The sequence below is a fragment of the Canis lupus genome, chromosome 33 (genome assembly GCF_048164855.1).
Source record: "Canis lupus baileyi chromosome 33, mCanLup2.hap1, whole genome shotgun sequence".
Classification (NCBI taxonomy): domain Eukaryota; kingdom Metazoa; phylum Chordata; class Mammalia; order Carnivora; family Canidae; genus Canis; species Canis lupus.
In genome coordinates this window covers 8,155,751-8,178,512 of record NC_132870.1, presented here as the reverse complement: position 1 = coordinate 8,178,512, position 22,762 = coordinate 8,155,751, and the positions used below count along the sequence as shown (strand labels likewise).

The 22,762-nt window shown below is 39.0% G+C and overlaps 1 long non-coding RNA gene across 2 annotated transcripts; it reads left to right on the top strand.

Moving 5' to 3' along the window:
* Nucleotides 1-420: 420 nt before the first annotated feature.
* On the top strand, nt 421-20,882 carry LOC140623821 (uncharacterized). Of its 2 annotated transcripts, none has more exons than XR_012023345.1 (4): nt 421-554; nt 3,763-3,938; nt 7,162-7,226; nt 20,618-20,882. It is a non-coding gene; the product is annotated as an uncharacterized lncRNA (long non-coding RNA). The 2 variants fall into 2 exon arrangements; XR_012023346.1 differs by lacking the exon at nt 20,618-20,882 and adding an exon at nt 19,210-19,836.
* Nucleotides 20,883-22,762: the final 1,880 nt, after the last annotated feature.

Sequence of the window (22,762 nt, the reverse complement as noted above, 5' to 3'; positions counted from 1 at the left end):
TTCATTGTCCAGAAAAGACTAGAATACCACCATGGCCTCCTCATTTGTTCCTCTGTCCCACAGTAAAGAGAGGACAACACAGCCTCAAGATGGCCTGAGAGTTTGACCCATCTGGGTTGTGAGCACTTTTGATTCTCTCAGCTGGAATGCTGGGAAGCCTCATGTCTTTGGTGCTTGAAATCCAGCATTCATAACATTTTTAAGAGTCATATCTTGTTCTGAACAGATCACTTCGCCCCCAGCTACAATCTGGCTCTAGAAATATTTGGGTTGTAAGTACAGTCAATGATGTGAACTCCATGCCTAGTTGTAATTCATTATGGCAACCATTCACTCATCCATTCAATGAGTAGTTTTGTAGATAAGAATGTGTGTGTGTGTGTATATGTGTGTGTACAAAGGAAATTAGGGGTCATATGAAAGATAGGGCAGCTTGACTTCACTTTCAAATTATTTAATTTTCAGTTTTGAAAGACTTTTTAGCAGTATGTGATGTGGATATGCTCAACCCATCTCAGCCATATTCCATCCAAGGACATGGAGTCAAGGATGATGTAAGTCTGAGAGGTAACTTTTGCACAGATTACTTGGCATTAAAAAGTGAAAGAAAGAAAAAAGCAACACTACTCTTTTTACCTCATTAAAATGGCTGTATCCAAAAGCTAATATTAACGTCCTGGACTGAAATGCTTCCAGCAGCTTCAGTAAGTCGCCTACATGGAGAACCCTTGCTCCTGGGATCTGCAATTTGAGAAATAATAGTGGTGGTGAGGCAGGTAGCTACCTGTTCATCTTGTCCTTGTACCTTCTGGCTTATTCCCTGAGTGCAGCTAAGAGTTTATACCCTGTGGAGTGGCCAAGGATTGTCTTCACAACTAATTGCTCAACATTTGTTAGTACCAACAATGAAGTGAATCCACTGCTTAAATGAATTTAGGAACATTACAGCTTAAAATATGAGTATTGAGAATAGGTGACATCAAAAGAATTCATTCATTCATTCATTCATTCATTCATTCAACAAACATTTACTAAGTACATCTGTGCCAGGCATTGATCTCTAGGTTATTTAAGGTCTCCTAGATGAATTAAGTGCTTTTCATTTTAATGACACTAACAATTTATTTTTGTCATCCTCAGACTTTCTATGTGATCTGTTCTTTGCCATAAATGCAAACCAAAACCTTTCATTTTTTCCTATCTATCTCCTGCCAAAATTTTCCCAGCAGTCCAAAAACTTAAATTTTCTTCCATCAGTTCTTTTTCCAGAAGTACATTAGGTTCACTGAAGCTCTGCTTTCAGTAAAGGGGCAAGAAATTAAACCAATTTGTCTGACTAGAGGAGCTTTTAAAAACTCTACTGTTTGGGGATAGTCATATAATTTCCAGGTTTTCACAAAGGGAATGGAATGAAAATGAAGGTCATCATTAAATTGAAACAAAATTTACTCCTTTTGTACCTCATCAGCTACTAATTAATGAGACTCTCATGAGTACTGAACAATACTATAGATTAGGGGGCTCCTGTCAGCACGAACACTTAGATTGAAATCCATAAAAGGCCCACTCTCCCAGGGATGGCTGGGTAGCAGCCCTGGGCCTGCCAAGTCTCTGTTATTGAGGATTTATTTAAAGATACTTTTTAAAGCATTTCCTCCTACAATGAAGACTTTTCTGTGTGCATTTCGGTAGACATTTAAAACCCCATCCATAATCTTTTTGAAATCTTTCCCTCATTAAAATGACTTGGCTTGAGAGCTACTTGGCATTGCAGTCTCTGATTATGGAAGGAAAAGCTGAGAAAAAAAACAATTAAACTGAAATGAGTTTCCACTGAAGATAAACACTTTGCCCTGAGTTGGGGTGAGTATTGGACTTGGGGATTGGTGAGCATGAGACCTGAGAAAACAAGTTTTTCTTTGCCCATGGCTCTTGTCCTTTCTTTGGAGTAACTCCGGGGACTTAGAAAAGAAGGGGCTGGTCCTGGAACTCCAAAAAATGAACATCTCGCTCTCCCTCATTTTTTGTTTTTGCCTTCTATTCCACTATCTCTTTTTTTTTTTTTTTTTTTTTATTCCACTATTTCTATGTGATTTTTAACTTTTCCTTGCTTCTGCTCTTTGTTTTGGGATTCCAAAACAACTGAGTAAGTTTATGGTCTACAGCGTGATGATTTGATATGTGGTACATATTGTGAAATGTTATCACAATAAGTTTGGTTAACACATCTATCCTCTCACATAATTATCTTTTGTACATGTGTGTGTGTGTGGTGAGAACACTTAAGATTTTCTCTCTTAGTAGATTTAAGTATACAATGCAGTATTGTTAACTATAATCACCATGCTGTACATTAGATCCTCAGAACTTCTTCATCTTATAACTAGAAGTTTGTATCCTTTGATCAGTGTCACCTTATTTCCCCCACCCCCTATTCCAGCAACCATCATTCTACTCTCTGTTTCTATGATTGTGGCTTTTCTAGATTTTGCATATAAGTGAGAACAAACAATATTTGTTTTTCTCTGCCTGACTTATTTCACTTAACATAATACCCTCCAGGTTTATCCATGTTTTTTTGCAAATGTCACTGCTTCCTTCTTTTTAATGGCTGAATAATATTCTATTATAGATATAGAAGAGATTTGTATATAGAAATTTGTATGCATATACAATTTTCTCTCCGTTCATCTGTTGATGGACACTTAGATTGCTTCCATGTTTTGGCAATTGTAAATAATGCTGCAATGAACATGGGGGTGCAGATATATCTTTGAGTTAGGGTTTTCATTTCCTTCAGATAAATACCTAGAGGTGGGATTACTGAATCACATGGCAGTTCTATTCTGAATTTTTTGAGGAATCTCCATACTGTTTTTCACAGTGTTTGCACAAGTTTACACTCCCACCAATAGCGCACAAGGATTCTCTTTCCTCCACATTCTTGCCAGCACTTGTTATCTCCTGTCTTTTTGACAATAGCCATTGTTACAGGTATCAGATGATATCTCATTGCGGTTTTGATTTGCATTTCCCTGATGACTGGGAATGTTGAGCACTTTTCATGTACCTGTTACCCATTTGTATATCTTCTTTGCCCATTTTCATTTGGGTTACTTGATCAGTGTGTTCAGGTTCTTTGCCCATTTTCATTTGGGTTACTTGCTTTTTTTCTGAGTTGTATATTTTTGATCTATATAACTGTCCCTCTTATGGGCTGAAGTCATGTACATGTTGGCAAGATGGATAACCAGTTAGCAAATTGGTAGGGTTTTGTCCTCTTTGTGATAGATATTCCAAGTTCAGAAAAAAACCTTGAATCAAAGTACTGTAGATAATATTCTTATATCTTTTTAAAAACTCTTTCCATCCATGCCACTTTCCATATGACTATTAAAGAAAGTCTAGAAGAGAATGGAGGCCACAATATGAATTGCTAGGTGGAGACATAAAAGAAATCTGGAGAATGTTTGCCCAACATCAGTCCTCAGAATGACTGGAAGCAGGTGGGAAATGGTGGTGAGGACAGAGTGAGAGCACATTCTTTATTTTTATTATTTTTGCACATTCTTAATTAGAAGGCTACTGCACACATGGATTAGCCTGGTGACAATATGAATGGACAATAGGAGAGCTCATTTTCTCAAGCAAGAGATGACTAGACTTAGTAATGGATTAAATGAAGATTGAAAGAGAGGGAGGGAAAGATAATGCCTTTGGTTTTTTTTTTTAATTTGTTGTTGTTGTTTTTGCTTTGACCAGGTGGTTTTCAATAAAGGAGAATAAACAGTTAATCAACAAGTCATTTGTTAAGCACCCTCTGCATTTAATATTGTGCTCATGGCATCAAGGGATGCAAAAGAAATGGAAGACCTATTTTCTGCCTTAAGACAACCATAATGTAGTTTGAAATAGTGAAGCAGTCCATACACAGGAAAGTATAAACTGATAATAACAACAATAATAACAATTTCCATTTATTGTGGTTAATTGTGAGATGGATCCATTGCTAAAAACTTTATTTCTTTTTCTTTTCTATTTCTCTTTGTCATTATCTTCAGAGACAACTATGACAGCAAAGCTGTACAGAATTAAAAATTAATAAAATAATAACTTTCACTGAGTTACTAAAGGGGCAAGGAGCTGTGTTATGAGCTTCATAGGGATGCTTATCCCTCTGAGACTGGTACTATAGTTGCCTACAAATTCCAGAAGAGGAAATGAGGCTTTGAGAAAAGTTCCTTGTTTAAGGCACAAAGCTAAGGAGCTTCTAGTAAAGATTGGGACACAAAACTAGATATGGCTAATTCTAAAGCCAAAGTTGTTCATGTACAGTACATTGCTAAATTGTCTGGATCAAAAAGAAATTCTCCTTCATTCCTAAAATACAATTAAGATTTTTTTTCAAGGCAATGCAAAAGCTCTAGCAGAACCAGCATTCACATAAAATTGCCTTACACTTATGGTCAAGCCTTATTCATGAGAGCTTCGTACCTTCCATTTCCTGTGTTTGTTTTGTTGACTCACAAAGAACTTTATTATTTCTAAATGGACACAGTTGATTGCTGGGAAGCTTTGCATTTACACATGCTACCTATGAAAATGCTATAAAGAGTCTCCATTTGCTATAAAGCATAGGCTGTGCTTTTGAAAGTGAAGTATTGTCAAGATAGATCAGGAAAAAAAGAATCCAGAACTGAATGCTGTGTTGGAAAGTATCTTAAAAAGCCTATGCTTAAGAGATATTTCCTTGGAATGCTTTAAAGAAACACAACTTGTTTAAAAGATCAAGCCACCCTTTGCACTCTGAAGCATCAAAATGCTCACAGCTGGCTAGAAGTGCGTAACAAAGCAGTGTAGTGTGGTCCCATCTCAAATCCATAGGCTCTGTGGGTTTCTGAGTTTCCCTTTTGTATATGATGTGGAGTAAACTTTCAAGAGAGTTAATATAAATCCTTACATTCTCATTCTGCATCTAGATGGCCGATTTTGGATAAATGGTCTCATATGCAAAAGGCTCTTGTGAGTTCAGTTCAGAGTTCTTCCAACAGCTCCATTCAGTTTTGGGGGTCTCCAATCCATTCTTAAATTGTTTAATTCCAAAGGCAAATCTTTTAAAGTCACTCTCCCGTCTCCCTCCCTCCTCCAAGCAAACTTTGGTACAAAAGCAGAGGCCTCCCCTGGCCCTGTTTACTTAGAGTGCAAACCGTATTCAAGCCAGCGTTGTCAGATTAAAGGAAGAAAGGGGAGAGAAATCAAAGCGTTAAACTGCACATAAAAGGCAATCGCTGGCAACCAATCTGTTCGACTTCCAACTATTTGCACTTTATGAATAAAGGTCAATCTGTTATTGGCACCCAAATGTTAATGTTCTTATGAGGGTTTAAGCTGCTTTAACAGCTGAATAAGTGAGAGCGAGCTATAGGGCCACACCTAATCATTCAGGCCCAGCTGGGACACGGGGGAGATTCTCAAAAAGGCGAGAGATGCAGAGGGTATGGATATGGGGGGCTGGCTGAAGGGAGAGAAGTGTGCATTTTGTGATGGGGTTCTGAGGGGGTGAAAGACGAAATTACTTCTATATTACATACAGGCCCCTGTGTCTTTTCTCTTTCCATCCATTTTGCATGTTGCTTGCTACCTACAGCAGCTACCCTTGCCCTAAATTTTTGCAGCTTTATATCATCAATAACCCAATATGTATTTGATTTTTCTCTTTTAAAAACAATACCTCCAAACATTTAATATCCCCTCCTATCAGAATATTCTCTGGGTGGATGGTGGAGAATGCGGTTACTAGGCAAACCTTTGACTTGTCCTGTTGTTAGAGCTGTCTTCCCCTAATCTAGTCTGTGGCCACACTCAGATATATAACCGCACCTAAGGTGTGGAGTCACCACCTAACAATAGACCTATGACTAAAAACAAGGTACTAATGATAGTCATTACTTTTTTCCTAATACATTTCTAGGTGGTTGATAGATATGGACACTTGTAGTGTATATGTTTATTTCTGTATATAGGCAGAAAATTAGTGTATATACGTTAAATGTCACTTGGCAGTGTTTGACTAGAAGATGGATTTGTTTTGTTCCCTGTGAGTCTGAGGCAAACAACCTCAGAAATTTCTGGCTCTTTTCCTAACTGAATATCACATATTCTTTTTTTTTAATTTATTTTTTATTGGTGTTCAATTTACCAACATACAGAATAAACCCCAGTGCCCGTCACCCATTCACTCCCACTCCCCGCCCTCCTCCCCTTCCACCACCCCTAGTTCGTTTCCCAGAGTTAACAGTCTTTACGTTCTGTCTCCCTTTCTGATATTTCCCACACATTTCTTCTCCCTTCCCTTCTATTCCCTTTCACTATTATTTATATTCAAATATCACATATTTTTGCTATGTCTCAGTTTCCCCCTCTGTGTAATGACAGTTTTCGTCAAAATCCCATTCAACTTTGCTGTCCTCTCATAGCTGGATTCTCCAACCATATAGTGAGGACATATTATTGTGAAGTTAAATGGGATAGTTTACTTGAGAAGACCTTTTAAGAACTAAAATGTCATACTCATATAAGGTATAATTATTACAAATAGGACTTTTGTGAAAAATGTAGGGTATCCTCATGGCTGGGACTTGGGAGGAACTAGGGATTACTGCCTGTCTTCACCCACTGCAGTGTGACCAGAAGCAAGTTAAATGTCCTCCTTCATTTCCCCTATCAAGCTTTTGCTGACAGTTCTCCCATTTGGTATGTATCCTTCCCCAATTCTAACCATCTGTTCGTAAGCAACTCAGTTGCACTGAGTTGAAATGACCCTTCTTCCATCTTGATTCTGTGACCTCACACATTCCATCCTGGATTATCATTGTTTCTGTGCATTTCTGTCTCCTCCTCTGGATAATAGACTCTTTGAAGTCTGGGGTTATGCCTTAGTTATCTTTATGTCCCCTGTACTTGCTAGAATGTTTCATAACATGCAGTAGGTGGGCAGTACTTCCTTGCTGAGCAAAATTCACATACTTGCTCTTCGCATCTTTTTAATAAGCTGATTTATTTTTCAATTAGATAATAAATTCAAATGCTATAGCTGTCATAAGTTACAAATTAACTCATAAAAAGTAATTCTCCTTCCCACTCCTTTATTCCTGTAGGAAGCAACTGTTACTTCTTGAGTTATTCTTGTGCTATTCTTCTCCTCTTCAACCTTCATCTAGGACATGGTAAGTAAAATTGAGGCCATATCTCAAAGTGGTTTGAATGCCAGGGAATGGAGAATCTCACAAATTACAAAGAATCATTTTTAGGAGATAGTACTTTTCCAATGCAAACAACATTTGCCTCAATCCCGCAATCCAGGATTTAGGAGGGTGGAAGAATGTTATTAACACACTGTATCTTGTTGGGCAAGACCTTTAACTCTGGTTGTACCCTTTGGGTTCATGTCTACTGAACCTGTCATCTCTATAGTTCTCTGATACTTATCTAAACAAGAGGAATTTTGCAATATCAGAGAATCAGTGTTTGAGAAAATGAATTCCATATTAGCATTTTCAATCAGAAATTTAACTTTTGAGCTGGCAAAGTGGCTTTGCCAAATCAATCTATTTAGGAAATTAAAAATAAAATTAGGCACATTTATTGCAAATTAAAGTGAAATGGAATTGAACATCTCTAACTGGCGCCAGAAGAGAAATGTCCCTTTGAGGTCTTTGTGCCAGTAAGGGAACAGAGCCAATCTTGAGTGCTATGCATTTCTTCTGGAGCTAGGATTTTTATTCTTGCCTCCTTGGGTGGGCTTTGGGATGAGAGTGAGGGCAAGGCTAGGGGCTGTAAAATCTGTAGATTTGTGCCCAGTCTCTTATGCATATATGTGTTGAATTAGTCAGGGTCCTGACAGAAAACAGATATCACAGTCAGATTGGGTAGGGGAGTTCAAATGGGCTGTTTACAAAGAACTGGGAAGGGTTTTTAAAAATGAGAATGGGATAACACAGTATCCTGACGTTAGCTGATGGGAAACAGTTATCTCCCACCCTATGACCTCAAGGGGTAGGGAGGAGGAATGGTCATGGGATCTGGAGAAGACAGCTGTGTGGAGAGGGCTCCTTCACAGTACCTTTCACTGGCTGCATCCACCTGTCTTCTTCTGCTTGGGTACCTGCAGCTCATCCTTCAGGATCCCCTAGCTATCTCCTTGGGAGAAGGCCTTTCTTGAGTTCACCGTTTGGGCTGAGTAAACAGCTTGGTTGCCATGTAAGAATCATGTGAATATTTTTATCACAGCACTTTTCACACTCCTTTGTAATTGGTTCTTTACTTTTCTGTCTCCCATTTCTGTGTGCTTCTTAAGGGCATTGATTCTATTTTATTGGGCTTGTTTCCTTGGTATCCAGTCAAGTGTTCGTGGAATGGCTGGGAGGAAGGACAGTGCCTCATCTCAGCACTGTTATGGCACTATTGTTTGGGGGCCTAAACCTACAGGCAGTTCTCCGAGTGCCCACTGAGGCAGAAGATTTCTAGACAGGGGTTTATTTGAAGCAATGATCACACATTGGGGACATAATTTGCCAAACTGTGAAAAATCTGAAAACCTCCTGCCAACAGCTGTTGAGTTTATATGATATCCATTAAGGAGGCTGCATGATTGGTGCAGTGAGAGCAAGCCTGTGAAGCCAGCAATCAGAAGACCTAAGTCTTGCTCTAAATCTCATGTGTAGGAATGAATCCTAAGGAGATTGCCAGCTGAATGTGAAAGAGAGGATGCTCATGATTTTCATCATAGCAGTGTTTACAAAAGAAAAAACTAAAATAACCTCAAGTACCTCAATAGGGATATGTTAATTAAATTATGGTACATACGTACAATGAAATGTACGTGGCCATGAAGCATGATGAGGTGGGTAAATGAAAAGATCCTCATGATATATTGTCATGTGAAAAAGCAAGTTACCTACTTATATGATCAGTGTAATCATATTTTTTATAAATAACCTTTAGAGTTGTATGAATTTGGCCGAATTACATAATCTCTCCAGATCTTACATTCCTTATTTATAAGTTACATCTACCTTACAGAATTGTCCTAAGGAATGAATGTAAATATCCAAAATACCAAGGATAGTGCCTGGCTCATTGTAAGAAGTAATATATGCTAGCTCCTATTATTATTATTTTTTTTTTTTGCTAGCTCCTATTATTATCATTGTTAATATTATCTATCCATATGCAAAGAAAGATTTATGAAATGTATGCAAAATAGTTTCGGTAATGATTGGTAAGCATTTTACTTTCTTTGTACATTTGTGTATTATTTGAATTTTTTTCCTCAATAACCATCTATTAATTTCACAACAACACTGAAGTTATTGGAAGAAGAAAGCTTTTGTGTTAATTCCTCCTCTGCCACTCACTAACTCTGTGTTTTGGGAAATCCACTGGACACCTCTGAACTTTGTTCTCCTTATTTATTTAGAAAATTCTTTTTAAAGATTTTATTTATTTATTCATGAGAGACACAGAGAGGCAGAGACACAGGCAGAGGGAGAAGCAGGCTCCATGCAGGGAGCCTGATGCGGGACTGGATCCCGGGACCCCAGGACCCCGCCGTGACCCAAGGCAGGCGCTAAACCACTGAGCCACAGTGATGGCTGTGAGAACAGGGATTCCTGTTCTCCTCATTTATAAAACAAGAAGAAAGCTATTTATTTCTTTTCTACCCCAGAAGATTTTCCTATAGATGAAATAAATAATTGGATTTGTCTAAGGTCTTGGGAAACAGCAAAGTACTATACAAATATTAGGTTTTATTATTATTATTAGTTGTATTAACTTCATTGGGATCATTTCACTGGAATTTTTTTTTCCTACTGCTTCTCTGGGTGTTTTGTAGGAGACAAGTAGCCTTTATGAAATGAGGCCTTATAAAGTCCATAAATCGTGTTGTTTGTAATACCAGGGATCTGCTACCATCTTCATGATGAACTGAAAACTTCCAGCCACCAAATTATTAACAGTGCAAACTGTTTCATGGGCTTACCTTTGCCCTGTGTTATTTTCACTGCATGTGGAGATTACTCTCTTTTCTTTCAGTCATATGACTCCCTCCTTTCAGTATTCATTGGTCTATTACCTTGCTTGCTGCTAACTTGCAGTATTAACTTCACGAAAGGGAGAGATGAGCCTATTAACAAATCTTTGGTGAATCCGAAAAAGGAACGTATGGATTTGGAAGGTGAATCACTGCACAGGTTCACAAAATTGAACAGGCTTTGGGGAGTCACAGGGGATTTGGTAATATTTACCGGAGTTTCTGACGCATCATCTCCTTCCTCTTCACTCATGAAAGATGCAGACGCCTTCAGGGAGGAGGTCCAACTGGAGCTTGACAGCATTCTGGGAACACAAGGAGGGACCTGTAGTCAAAGTGCGCAATCTGAAGGAGGTCTTTGTGCACAGAAGCTGTTCTGCCTGCAAACGTCCTCACCAGATTAGTGCCAATTTATTTTCCAGTGAAGACACCAGTGGTTTGGAGGTGGAGTGGAGTTAGCAGGAGGGAAGAAAAAGGAAAAGGCACACTTAGTACTCACCAAATGAGCCTCAATGAGTGTCCATCGAGTGGAGTGGATGTCTGCTGAGGTGGTGCTCATGCCCTCAGAACGTAACTCGGTGCACACGTGCTTGGGTGAATATTTGTGGAAAAAATTAAGAGTATTCTCCTTTTGTGATACCTTTAAAAACATGACTTTTTTTTTTTTGAGAGGAAGGAACAGAACAAATCCTGTAACTGAGAGATAGCATTTTTTTTTTTTGAAAGAACATATTTGTAGTGGGAAATGATGAATGAGTTTGAGTGTATTTCACTGCCCATTGCCCCTACTGCTCCCCTCATGGCTTTTGACCACATGTTTTAGTACATACTGGGCTCTTGGTGTGTTCAGGATTTAAGGCTTCCCTGAGAACCAGAAGCGGTACATTTTACTCTCCCCTTTCCCACTATTTGGGAGGTTGCAGTCCAAGCTCATAAAAGCCATTTCCATTTTCAAAAGCAGAGTTGGTGAAACACTTTGGAAACTTTCCCCACACCCCACACCCCCGCACCCCGCCCCACTCCATCTTCTTGTTCGAGAAATGCAAATCTAAAGCCAATCCTATTTTATGTTAAAAAGTGAAAAACATTTCAATGTATTCTTGTCTTGTATGACTGGCTGAGAGCCTCTAAATCCCCACCATTTACCAAATTAAACTAATTGAAAGTGCTTCCAAAAGCCACATCTGTAGGCTGACGTTTGTCCCTGCCTTTCACTTTCGGCTCGGGAAACTGTTCTCCATTCCATTGATCCCTGAATAGTCATGCCTGTCAGGAAGCCACATCAGCCATTATCATTCTAATTTTACTGCCTTTCTTGGTCCCTAATCTAATTTGCAATGATGCTTAAGCATTTCGCAAGGCCATAGCACTTTCTTCAGAATTTCAACAAGAGCATTAAACCCCCAATTTACATTAATGAAGTGCACATTTAATTAGGGGAGAGGGTAAATGGAGGGCTCTTCAGGAGCAGTTTGTGTGATATGATAAGCACTCGAGAAGGGAAGGAGATAGATCTGATAAAAGACTTGCCATATATCAGATGGCTGGATTTCTTTCCCTCACCCTCTATCTTTTTCCCAGCCTCATCTTCCTTCTCATTTCCACCCTTCCATCAACTAACTCTACCTCTCTAAAATTTGCTTCAGAGCTACGACAATAAAATTATGAAGGCAGACCTGTCAACAGGGGAGGAGCAGGCAAAGAACTATTTAAGAGGATCATGTGGTTTTCAGTTCCCCTGCTGCCCCCCAAAGGGGAGATTAACTTGTTCTTTTAAATAATGAGAAACATAGGAAATCATCTCCAGTCTCCTGTTTAATGAATGCATTAAGCACACTGGCTGAGCAGCACAGTGGTACCACACAAATTTGGCTTGCTGTTGTGAAAGGGTTGGGCAAGGGGGAGGACAGGGATGAATTTCTGGTCATAGATCCCATGCAATGAATTCATTACCACATAGTACCCAAGGTGCAGTGATGTCACATAGTTGAGTCTCTGCCATAGGCTCTGTTGGGCCAAGGCTTCTGATGCATGGGAGGTTGAGTGTGTGCATGTCTATGTCCACATGTGTATTTATCTTTAGACAGAATTTTTTTCATTCCTTTAGCTTAGCCCTTGGAATATGAATATTAGCTACACATGCTTTTCTCTTATATTTTCTTGTTAATCCATAGTTCATTAGGTGCAAAGGTGGGGGCAAGACGTATATATGAGTTTTATTTTTGGAATCTTGATGTTCTTCCTTCAAGTTCTCCTTCTCCATTATGTGATGATGATGATGATGATGATGATCATGACGATGATGATTTTGATGATGATGATGATAGTGATGATAAGAGCCGTCTCAGAAATATAGTGATGTGAATAGAACAAGAGCAATTCAATAATGGAATGCTGTTTTATGCTTAACATCTTTGCAAAGCTTAATATATTTTGGAGCTAAAAATAAAAGCATTTGTTCATGATAGGATTTTGTTTGCATTTCTCACAAATATAAAAACTACATTTCATGGGAAAACGTACATATTTTACTAACTTACCAACACTAGCTAGACACTAACATATAGTCAAATACAATCCCTCTCTTTCCATTACTTTACTAAGATACTTGATGACAGGTCACCTATCTTTGGGGACAAGCACCATTTTCAAGCACAGACAAGGATAAGAATTTATCAAAGGGTCATAGTGGTAATTAAGCAGGAAATCACCTCCCTTGCAAATACATAGCCCATAGTCATTGCAACCATGGCTGTGCCTGCACTGTGACTCTCAGTGGTAGGAAAGAAGACCCTGAAAAATAATAGCCTACTTGTATTTTTGACCTGAGTTAAATAAACAAATGAACGAATGAATAAATAAATAAATGGAAGATGGTACCACCTGTGCAGGGGTAAACAATGGAATACTGAGGGAAAAAGGAGAGGCAAATAATAGGAGGGCATTTGACAGTGAACAGGAATTTGAAAACAAAATGAAATTTGAATAAAGAGATTAAAGGGTAAGGTACGAATAACACTTTTACAACTTAGTATGTGGGCTTTTAGTGGGCCCTTCTGGGTTAACCGCAGAACCTGGGTCAAGCACTTCATTTGTCTAATATCTGATTTTCTCATTTGCAAAATGACAATAACAATGGTACTTCATAAAGCTCTAAGATTAAATGAGATACTGCACATAAAGCAATGGCATCTAATAACTCAAAAAATGACATTAAAGAGAGAGTATGCTACTAGAGAGGAAAGGAAAGATAGATAAATTAAATGATGGAAACCTATGGAGAATTGAGAAAATTATGCAAGGAAATACATACTGAAAAAAAGGGATGACGAGGGCAAAGGAAGAACAAATCATTTTAGATAATCAGCATTTTAGGTGTGGAACCTTGTGTCTTTTCTATGGATGTGTCCAACAGAGAAGAGGAGACTGCTAAAGACCATGTCAGAGAGGGAGAAAATAAAGTAGGTTGATGCCACATTCAAGGATTTGCATTGTAGACTGACCATTGGAATTAATCTTTTCTGATAGCCATCTTTTTGCAGATTTTGATTTGTTTTATTTTTTAAATGCAACTGGGGGAGTTTTACCCATGTCTGAAATGAGAAATGTTTTTGTTTTCTATGTCAAACAAAATTGCATCTCTCTGAAAACCATACTACCTGCCCCCTTCTCCTCCTACTCCTCCACCAGTGATGGTGAATGTCAGTGACATCTTTTTCCTCAGCACCCACCTCTCTTCCCAGAGACAACCACTGTTACTAGGGTATTGGGATCCTTCCCGAGGTATTTTGTGCATATACATGAGACTCACTTTTAAATTTTGCTCTCCTTTAATCTCTTTGATAAGGCCCAGTCTTGGAAGGAATCATATAAAATGTCAAACATTCAATTGGTTTACTTTTCTAATTATAGAAATAATATCTGATCAATTACTAAGAAGTTAAGAACAATGCAGAACTGTATAAAGTCTGCCTGACTCTTTAGGATAGTTCAGAAACTGACTGAAAATACTGTCTATGAGGAAGATACAGAAAGACAGTTTACTTCCTGTGGACCTGTGTACCGGTGTTGTGGATATCTGCAAGTCCACTCAGATCTTCAGTTCTGGCCATCCAAACTCACTTCATGAGATGGAAAACAATGCAAGAGAAGGTAGGCTTAAAATTGGCATGTATCATCGTTGTGCTGGGGCACCACTGGCCTGGTGGCCCCCTGGAGCCAAGGCTGACTCCACTCCTCCTTCATCCTGAGGAAGGGCCTCAGGAGCTTGATCTACAATTACAACATTCATTCCTCGTCTGAAAGGTGAAAGGGCTGCTGTATCCTGGTGGGGACTAATTCCTAATGAAACGGGTGATGGTTTTGTATTTGTGTATTTGCACAGCAGATGGACTGTGACTCTTTTTCAAGCAAAAGAAACTTGGTGCAGAGACTGAAGGATGTGCAGCCAAGACTTGCTCTGAGGACTGTGAGACTGTTCATAGAGCGAGCTGAACCTGGCCCTCGTGTGGTCCACTCTGCCTCTACCAACAGGCACCAATAGGGATTGCTATGGCCTGGACTTGGAAGCTCACATAATCTATAGCATATGTGGAAAAATATGTGAACAAAGAAAAAAAATGACTTTAGTCAAGATTTCTAACAATGTACTCAAAGCCTGTCAGAATGAGATTGATTTTTCATGTAATTATGCAATTTTCCCAAGCCTTCTTTAACCCAGTTTAATTAGAGAAGGGTAGACTGCAAATAGAATACAGTGCTAAGCAATTTTCTCTAAAGGGTTTAGCAAAGAATATTGAAGGTATATTTGCCTTTTCTTTAAATATACTACCTGGTTGGTTGTGAGAATTAGAAACTTGAGCTCTTCAGTAAAGAACTTAAACTGGTTCTTTTGTGAACATCATCCCGTGTACAAAACAGACAAGAGGAGGAACTGAAAAGACGACAAAACTTTGAGCACACAGACTTTTCAACATGCTATACTTAGGAAGAAAACCCATGTCACCTAGCTATCTTAAAAGTCTCAGAGATCAGCTAGGTTCTAGTCTTTTGAGAAATAATCACCTCAAAAGCAGCCCTAGCAATTTTGCAGTGTCTTCTACAGCCTGAGGTGGGTGGCATTTTCCATACTCTGTAGATGGAGTAACAGGGGTACACTGAGAGATTCAGTAGCTGTCTGAAAACTCCCAACAAGCTGAAAATAGAGCCCCAGATGGCAGCCAAGTTTCCTGCCCTGAAAGTGAAGAGAGACCTAAAAAATAGGATTAGATTTAAAAGAACATATATACTTTCCAGGGGCTTATCTGAACCGCGTCTCCTCCCTGACCCTCTTTGAGTTTACCCATCGTAAGTAATAGCATGACCTCTTCTTCAAGTCATTCAAAAATGCATTTGTTCTCCATAATAGAGAGAGAAGTCCCAGCCAAATTATATTCTAATGTATCATAGCCTTGAACCTGGGAATCATTTTGCATTGCTGACTAGGTGGCTGCTGAATACATTATTAGTCCGCCAATGTTTGTGTCAGCTTTGTGAAGAGGCAGATTTCCCAGCTCCTCTCCAATATTGCTATTGTTGGGGCTTTTTTAGGGGGTGGCCAAAAATAAAAAGGAGAAAAAGAGTGAATACTTGAGTATAATCTTGCTTTTGTGGCTAGGTAAGTATAGCAGCCCCATAAACTCTTATTCCTGTGTGAATAGATAATAGTCATGTTGAAAACGAGTGTGCTTCTGACAGAATTGCCATGCTCCTAGCTGGAGCAGGCATAGTTGGGTGTAGAAGTGTCAGAGAAACTCAGGGAGGTAATTATCTAATGAAGTGATTCGGAATTTCCAAGGCTCCCCCTGGCCTGAAGGAGTTGTCAGTTATCTACCCAGTGACTTGGACATAGAAGAGTACATAATACCTGATACTCCAGGCCCCCTTTTATATGGAGAAAACACTGAGACTCACTCTTCCATTTTAATTTAAAAGTCTAGACTCAGATTTGTAGAAGAGGCAATCCAAGGAAAGCATAAAATGACTTAGCGATGAGAAATATCTTCTTCTACCAGAATAAGCGGGAGCCAGTCAGTAAATGAAGCCAATGCAGAAAGTAACAAATGCAGCATTGTAGTTACCCGTGCTTTGCTAGCTCATCTATAACCATAGCATCTAGATTCTTCGCCAGTGAATCTATGTTAGCCAGACCCCTGACCCTGCATTACTAATACAGTGCATTAAATGGTCCCCTAGTGGCTGCATAGAGGGTGTTCCTTCCCAAATACTCTCTTAGTGCTACAAAGGAATAAAATTGCGGGGCCTGGGGGTGAGGAGAGGATGGAGTCCAGTGTGCTGTTGGACAGAGGCTTCACATAATCCCATGCCAACTTGGCATTGCCACCATTTGGGATCCATGAATCCCGCAGGCCCAGTCTTGGAGCAGTTTTCATGCATGAGGAGGGAAGTTGGCAGGGTCAGGGAAAATGTTTTTCTCTGCCTAGAGGCCCGAGTGGTCGGATTGGGTATTTACACTGCCTGAGTTTGCCAGATTATCACTCAATCCTCCATTCTAGCCCACTTTGGCTATGTAGACTCTGCCAGTGTGCAACTAAGAGGAAAACTGCCCCCCTCCCCAACCGCTAATTCTGCCAACTTCTCTCTGCACATGTGAATTTGGCCACTTGGAACCTAGTATATTCATGGCAAGGTAAAAGTCAGTGTGATAAGGAAAACTATACTGTCCATAATCTTGGAAGCATCCACTTGCCATCTTTCCCATGGAAAGCAATAGTTTACTATAGACTAGTTAGGAAGGCTGAATATTATATCTTCATGAGGGATGATAGATGGGCTAGAAGTAACTGGAAGGAGAACAAGAACAGGTGTAACTGTTTCTTTTCTTTTCATTTCTTTATTTGCCAAGCTTGAGGTTCATGTTGCAAAGAGAGTGTAGTGAAAAAGTCTCCCAGCTCAGAGATTGGAGATCTTTATTTGAATCTCTCTCCTAATGTGAACTAGTTACCCAGCCATTCTGACTGTCTTCCTCAGGAACATTGGAGGGTTGACCTTGATGCTGTCCAGAAAGTCCCTTCAGGTCAGATGTTGGATAGTCCATCTGAGTCTTTCTGTCTCATGGCTCCTCTATACCCACAAGCGGCAGGACCTGTTCATTTAATTACTCACTTATTCAGATAAGAAGCAGGTGTTAAGTCCTTTCCCTTCAGTTCCAGTTTCTTGAAAGTGGCCCACAGTCATTGCCTTAATTTTCTCAAGGCTTTTGGAGGGGTTAGCTTTTCACAATGGCCCCCTGACTCCACAAGGATAATAACTCTGCTCCCTGCCAAGACAATGGCTTTTTCTCATCCTTCCTCAGTTTCCTCTGACCCTGATATGTTTGACAAGATTGACCACATGCTCCTTCAAGAAATTCCTCTCCTGCTTTTCTCCCTCTGGGACACTCATGGTACTCCTATCTTTTCTTGTTGCTTTGTCTCAGGCTCCTTTAAAACTTTTCCTTTCTCTTCCTGTGATTGTGGATCTAATCTTGGAGGTTTTCTCTTACTTCTTTTCATGTTCTCTGTAATAATCACATCTCCCTCAGTGTCTTCAGTTCCTACCTTTGTGCAGCCAACTCTCACATCTATGACTAGTCCAGAATCTTCTTCTGGGCTCTAGAATTATCCAGTCAGCCATGGAGAGTATTTCTATTTATATATTTGACCAAACAGCCCTAGTCAGCAGGTCTGAACCACATTAATTTTCTTGCTTCTGAAACCAGTTGCTGAAAATGTATATTTTTTGTATATTTTTTATTGGAGTTCGATTTTTCAACATATAGCATAACACCCAGTGCTCATCCCGTCAAGTGGCCCCTCAGTGCCCATCACCCAGTCACCCCGTACCCCCATCCACCTCCCCTTCTCCCACCCCTTGTTTGTTTCCAAGAGTTAGAAGTCTCTCATGTTCCGTCATTCCACTCATGAAAATGACATTTGAATCCTAAAAAAAGTGCCAGTTTCTCTTAATCCCCTGACCAGAATACTTGACCTTTCATTGTTTCCTCTCTGTTACCCTAGGGTATCTAAAAAGTTACTAAATCCTGCTGATTCCAGAAAAAATTGACAATCGTATGTCCCTTTCTTTTCCATTTATACTCCCCTCTCAGCTCCTTTTCGTTTAGTCAATAATATTAACCGACTCCTACATGAAAGGGACTGCGTGACATGCTGTGAGAGGCAACGTGTGCAAGATATGGTATTTTCCCTGTAAGAGTAACAACTGAGAAGAGGCCGTCTTTATGCAAATTAATTATAAAGGAAGATAGAAAGGGATAGGTGACAGAAGAGAAAAAAATACAGTATGTGGGAGTTTGTGATAGCTACAAAATATATCTTTGTTAAATTTGATTAATCCCAAATTCTATTTTTATCTTTCTAAGTGGCTCTATCTGATTGGTCTGAATTACATTCATAGTTCTCATTTCTTCCATTATCTTCAGTGTTTCAGGCAAGTCAGTTATTTATCTGATGCCCTGCTTTCAGCATTTGTAGTCTCCTAAAGCTCTCCCGGTGGTTGAAGTCTCCTAAAACTCTATTTTTCCTATTTTTTATTAGTTTTTCCATCTTTATTATAGAGGCATCATATCTTTGCCTGACCAAGGAAACTGAGTATGCTCCCAGCTCAGTATCACTTTATTTAATTCTTCATCTATTCTACCCTAAGTACTCTATTTGATCAACAGTTTCCAAGCTGTTATATGCTCTGTGGTATGAGTTTGGGTACAGAATGTTGGATGAAACCTGCTTTGTCCTTAAGGTTCTTATTTTCTAGTAACAGAGTTAGACAAGCAAATACATAATTTTGAGTCGGTATGGTAACATGCTACAATAACTCTTAGAGTTAACATTTACTGAGAACTAAATATGTCCTTCGTACTGTTCTAGATTTCTTACATATATTAATGCATTTAATCCTCGCTGCACTATAGGAAATCAGTATTGTTATTTCTGCCATACTATTCCCCATGAGGAAACTGAGGCATAATTATGGGAGAGTCAGGATTTAAAAGCAGGTGGTCTAACTCATGAGCTCACACTCAACCACTTTTATTGATGGTCTTCTCTTATTCCAATTAGGACCCTATAATATGTGACTGAACAATTAGACTACAAAGCAGGATTGGTAATTTCAATAAAGAAGACTAGCTTCATGGTGTTTCAACAGTCTTGAGAAAAATAAGTAGAGTTTATTGGCTGGAGAAAGAAAGAAATAAAGAAAGAATGGCATACTACTTGCTGATAAAGGCTTGAAGGTGTTATTGTTTAGAAGTTCCAATAAGTAGTTAAGATGTTACTGTGGAAGGTGAGTCTGACAAGGCTAAATAAGATTAGAACACATTTAATGTTAGCTAAGGCTAACATTTAAAGGATGGAGGAAGAAGAGCAGTTATGGAGAATGAGGAAGAGTAAAGACAAGTAGAAAAAGAGACTAGAGGATCATTTAGTGCCATGAAATCTATGAACCAGGAGTTTCAGAAAGGAGGAGATGCTCAACAGTAATAAATGCACCAGAAAAGTCAGGGAGGATGTGTGAGGGAAAAGGCTAGTAGATTTACTCAGAGAGTTAGTAATGAGATCATAGAGTGAAAAATAGTGGCAGTGCAAGCTAAAATCAGAGGATTATTGAAAAAATGAAAATAGAAAAGTAGAGGCAGCATGGGTGGGTTTCTTGTTGGCTGATTTATTCATGCCTGTGCTCATATAGATGCCAAAGCATGTCTATGTGGACTCTTAGTGTTCAATAAAGCACAATGGCACAGTTAACTTAAAAAACAATTTAACAAAAGACAGAAAAACAGACTTGAAAGGAGAATGTGCTTCTCTCCATGATGACCTGTGTTTAATAACCTTCAGTATATTGTAGTCTGTGATGCTTTGATATGGAAAGAGCACCCAGTAGTTTGATGGGTCTCTTGGGGTACCTGCTTGCTCCCTTTTATGGCACCAAATTATACTGGGCATCAAATTATATTGTTATATCTGGACTTACTTCTTCCCTGTTAAAAACAAAATGATTAAATAAGTCTCTTTTAATTAACATCTTTATTTTGTTTTATTTTATTTTATTTTTTATTAGAGGGCATGAGTGAGTAGGGAAGGGGGAGGGGCAGGGGGAGAGAAAGAGAGAATCTTAAGCAGGCTCCATACCCAGCCAGAGCCCAATGTGGTCCTCTATTTCACAACCCTGAGATCATGGCCTGAGCTGAAATCAAGAGTTGGACATGTAACCGACTGAGCCACCTAGGTGCCCCTCTAATTAACATTTTTAAATGATCCAATCAATCACCTCTTAACTCACAGAAATCACCAATGTTACATAGCAGGTGGCCACTCTTTAATATTTTCTCCTCCATGACATGGGGGAAATGATTTCAGCCCAGTGATCTAAGCATCTCGCATTCTGACAATCAAGAAACATTTTAAAGTCTTGTGCTCTAAATTCTCTTCATTTCAGCATTGTTTACCTTCTGTCTTTCTTTTTCAGAGGATTATGCTTAAAGTTCCTCAGTTTCAGTCAAAAGAGTGAATTTGCTCAGCTGGAAGAATTGAACCTTGAAAGTGCTGCCTTCCTTTAACCTTATATTAAAAAATAAATAAAAAATAAGAATATAAGGCCTTATTCATCTCTAAATATGCAAGCAAGACAACTGATATTTTAAATAGAAAATTGCCAACCATGAGGGAGGTCACTAACAGAGGCAAGATTGAAACTTATAATCAGATGCTTCTAGCAATTTGTGAATATGTGAAAACCCTCCCGAATTATCAGGTATTTGACATTACGTAGAGTTAGCCTGAGTCTAGCTCACCCATCCCCTGTAAGATTTGGTTAAAATAGACCTGAAGTGCATCTTGTGAGATCCTTGTGCTAATATCTGTGAGTGTACTGGGTGGGAGTTAAGTTTATATGCAAAGAAATATCCTGCACTTCAAGTCATTCATTAATAAACTAGTCGAAGGATCTAGGAAGTTTTAAAATGCTCAGCAACATTTTACTCAAAGAAATTTCTTTCCATGATGGGAAGCATGCCAAGAAGAACAAATAAAACGAATGAGAAATGGCAAGTCAGAAAATAGCAGAAAGCTTTAGCCCCTGTAAGTTTCTTTATACATTTTTATTTATGTTTTAATTCATTTAAAAGTACTTATTGAAACATCTAGCTTGTTCAATAAACTATTTTTTTATGCAATTAAAAATCTTAAAAAGAAAGAAAGAATATTGCTTCCTTGGTCATCATCAATAAGAAGAAAACTATCCAGGGGTGCCTGGGTGGTTTAGTCAGTTGGGCATCTGCCTTGGGCTCAGGTCATGATCTCTGGGTCCTGAGATCGAGCCCTGTATTGGGCGCTCTGCCCCGCAGGGAGTCTGCTTCTCCCTCTCCTCCTCCTTCTTGTGTGCTCTCTCTCTCTCGCTCTCTCTCTCTCTCTCGCTCACTCTCTCTCTCAAATAAATAATAAAGTTTTTAAAAAAGAGAGAGAGAAGAAAACTATCCCAAAAAGTGGGATTGGAACAGCAGAGCTAATGCCACACACATCTTGTAAATTAGAAATATCTTTTGTTAAAACTACTTATTCTGGAAGAGAGCTGGAAATAAATTTCTTTTTTTTTTAAATTTTTATTTATTTATGATAGTCACAGAGAGAGAGAGAGAGAGAGAGAGAGAGAGAGGCAGAGACATAGGCAGAGGGAGAAGCAGGCTCCATGCACCGGGAGCCTGATGTGGGATTCGATCCTGGGTCTCCAGGATCGCGCCCTGGGCCAAAGGTAGGCGCCAAACCGCTGCGCCACCCAGGGATCCCTGGAAATAAATTTCAAATTCAGTTTTATCCCCAGTGTTTGGTATAAGATTTATACAGAGAGGTTGTTCAGTAACTATGTGAGGAATAAATAGATGATTAGAAATTAAAAAAATGCTTATTGAGTGTCTCCAGTGTGCCACAATATGTTCTAGGCTCTTAGGTTATATCAGAAGATAAAGCCAACAAACAAACACAATCTCTGTTCTCATTAGCTTCCTTTAAATTTATACCATTGTGTAAGGGGAATGGGTGCAATTTTATTTTTTTGAGTGATATATTTTTAAAATTGATTTTATGTTTTAAAACAGTTTTAGATTTACAGCAAAACTGAAAACCCAGTTCAGAAAGTTCCCATGTACCTCATACTCCATTTCATCTTTTATTAATATCATGTATTAGTGTGATATATTTCTTATAATTAATGAAACAATATTAACTAACAATAATAGTTTATTTATATTTCTTTAGTTATCTAATGTTCCTTTTTTGTTCCAGGAATCCATACAGGGTATCACATTACATTTAATAATCCTGTCTCTTAGAGTTCTTTGGCTGTAGCAGTTTCTCAGATTTTCCTTGTTTTTGATGACATTGACTGCAGAGGAACCTAAAAAATAAATTACAGGCATACCTCAGGAAAAAAAAAGTAATAGCCCACCACAGATCTTCAACCGTGAGCACGACACGTGATCCCAGCGCTGCTCAGGACACAGTATGGCCCCAGCACCAGCTGCAGAGCAGACATCTGGAGGCTGAGCCTTGAGTGATGGAGATGGACCCAAATTTGCATAGATTCAGTTTTGGGATTTCACCTTGCATGTAGTGTTTT